This window comes from Tenrec ecaudatus, chromosome 3 (genome assembly GCF_050624435.1).
Source record: "Tenrec ecaudatus isolate mTenEca1 chromosome 3, mTenEca1.hap1, whole genome shotgun sequence".
Taxonomy (NCBI): domain Eukaryota; kingdom Metazoa; phylum Chordata; class Mammalia; order Afrosoricida; family Tenrecidae; genus Tenrec; species Tenrec ecaudatus.
Window position 1 is genome coordinate 153931955 of NC_134532.1, and position 3030 is coordinate 153934984.

Here is a 3030-nt window from a genome sequence, read left to right on the forward strand (position 1 = left end):
AAAGGTCAGTGGTCTGAAAGGAGCAGTCACGCCACAGGTTACAGATGGCTGGAGCGCATCGGCCGCCCGAAGCTCCAAGTTGCTAACCAAAAGATCAGTCATTTGAGCACGCGAGGCGCCCCACACTGTGGCAGTGGCTTCATAAAGACGTACAGCATTGGAAAGCCTACCGGGCAGTTACACTGTGTCTTAAAGGCGGGCTACGTGAGTCATTGAGGTTTGGTGGCAGTGGGGGAGATGTGCAGACGGTTGGAGGCATGAGCCCGAGGGTGAAGAGCACTGGAAGGTGAGGATGGCAGGGGAGCAGAGAGACCATCCCAAATCAAAGTCCAGGGACAGGGCTTTTTCCTTGAAGACTGCGTGTTACTACCGAATGCTTTGCTAAGTCTTACAGAAGGATTTTCTTCCAGAATTTTATTTCAGAAACAAGAAAGCCTTGCTTTCCTCAACGCGTATCAGTCCTTTTCAAAGAGTCCTGTTGGGGACTGGTGGCTTAGGGGTAGGACGCACGCCTTTCATGCAGACGTGCGCTCATTCCTTTCAGGGCACCTCGAGCAGCGACCTGTCAGAGGAGGCGTGTGTATTGCTACGATGCTGAACAGATTTCAGGAGAGTTTCTAGATCAAAATGAACTGAGCGGAAAGGCCTGGAATCGACTTCTGAAAACCAGACGAGAATGCTGTGAACATAAAGGTATGAACTGCAACCACGAGATTAAGGTAAAATTGGACAGCATTTTGTTTTATTTGCTTGGGGTCGCCATGCTCTGGGGGACGACCTGAGGGCAGCTAACAGTCAGTCATGCTACTAGCTGGGGTTCCATCATTCATCTGGATTTCCATCATTCATCTGGTTTCTAGGGAATTCCAGCCTATTTTCATCGATCATTATTGTGGTTTATTTGTCATGATGTAAGTATGTAACTTTCTGTGTTTCCTTATAATGCTGGTTATTACGTACTCAGAACTAAATGTGATACTTATTTCTTGCAGATATTTTTACCCATACAACACTCAATCCAGGTTATAGGGGAGCTACACTAATACAATTTCAGGACCTCTTTTAAGAAAAAGAATACAAAACTAGTATTGTTTTAAATAAATGCTTAAATAAGAAATTTCAACAAATTTCAGAATTGGAAAGGTGGTAAGTAGCATAATTATCGCAAAATCCCAAACTATAACTTAATATTTTTATTAACTACCTGATACACCTGAATAGTAGCTCTGATTCTATAAACATTTCAAGTTATCTTCTCCTCTATTACCTTCCCCTTCCGCCCTTCAGAGTCACACACACACACACACACACACACACACACACACACACGGGGATACCCCCATCTCCGTCAAAACAGAATTTTTTTTCAAAGCTACATTTTAAAAGTCTTTTAAAAAAACAGCTTTATCACCTTCAAAATACTCTCCATTATACTTAATACATTTGTCAAATCCGTGATTCCATTCTTGGAAACATTTTTCAAAGTCATCTGTTTGGCTGGCTGACAGCGCCTCTCTCGTTTTTCTCTTCATCTCTCCTATTTTATCAAATTGGAATCCTTTTATGTCCCTGTTAATTCTTGGAAACAAAAAGAAGTCGCACAGAGTGAGATCAGGTGAGTCAGGTGCGTGGGACAAGAGGCATGCTGCTTTTTGCCAAAACCAGCACACTGAGATGGCTGTGGGAGCAGGTGCATTGTCGTGTTGGCAAAACCAGTCTCCTGTCTCCCACAAATCAGGCTTTTTTGGTTGCACACTGTTATGCTATCTTTTTAGAACCTATCTTCTTGATCTTTGATTTCACTTGATGAACTTTTGCTGCATGAGGTGACGATGGTGTCTGGTACTGGTTTGACTGATGTTTGCTTTGGGGATCATAAGAATAGTACCATGTCTTGTCACCAGTAATGACCTTGGGAAAAAATGTGGGTCATTTGAAGAGCTGTTCCTTCAAAGCACAACTTGTTTCCAGTCAACGCTCTAATTCTTGGTCAGTCAGAACCCGAGGGACAAAGTTCAGTGACCCTTCTCATTCCCAAATCTTCCATGAAAATTCACTGAACCACACTCCAAGGTAGTCCAGGTAACTTACCCATCTCTTCAATGGTCTATTGTCAGTCTTTGAGCACAATTGCACAATTTTTTTTAATTTAAAAATTTTTATTCATTTATTTATTTTTAAATCGTTTTATTAGGAGGTTCATACAACTCTTATCACAATCCGTACATACATCAGTTGTGCAAAGCACATTTTTATATTCATTGCCATCATTATTCTCAAAACATTTGCTCTCCACTTAAGCCCCTGGCATCAGATCTTCGTTTTCCCCCTCCCTCTCCACTCCCCCCTCCCTCATGAAGCCTTGATCATTTACAAATCATTATTTTGTCATATCTTGCCCTGTCCAACATTTCCCTTCACCCACCTTTCTGTTGTCCATCCTCCAAGGGAGGAGGCCACCTGTAGATCCTTGTAATCGGTTCCCCTCTTCCAACCCACCTTCCCTTCACCCGCCCAGTATTGCCACTCACACCACTGGTCCTGAAGGGACCATCTGCCCCAGACTCCCTGTGTTGCCAGTCCCTATCTGTACCAGTGTACATCCTCTGGCCTAGCCAGATTTGTAAAGTAGAATTGGGATCATGATTTTGGAGGAGGAAGCATTTAGGAAATAGAGGAAAGTTGTATGTTTCATCGTTGCTACATCACACCTTGACTGGCTCATCTCCTCCCCAACACCCTTCTGTAAGGGGATGTCCAGTGGGCTACAAATGGGCTTTGGGTCTCTACTCCACACTAACCCCCTCATTCACTACGATATGATTTTTTGTTCTGATGATGCCTGATACCTGATCCCTTCGGCACCTCGTGATCACACAGGCTGGTGTGCTTCTTCCATGTGGGCTTTGTTGCTTCTGAGCTAGATGGCCGCTTGTTTCCCTTCAAACCTTTAAGACCCCAGAGGCTATATCTCTTGATCACTGGGAACCATCAACTTTCGTCACCACATTTGTTTATTCACCCGCTTTG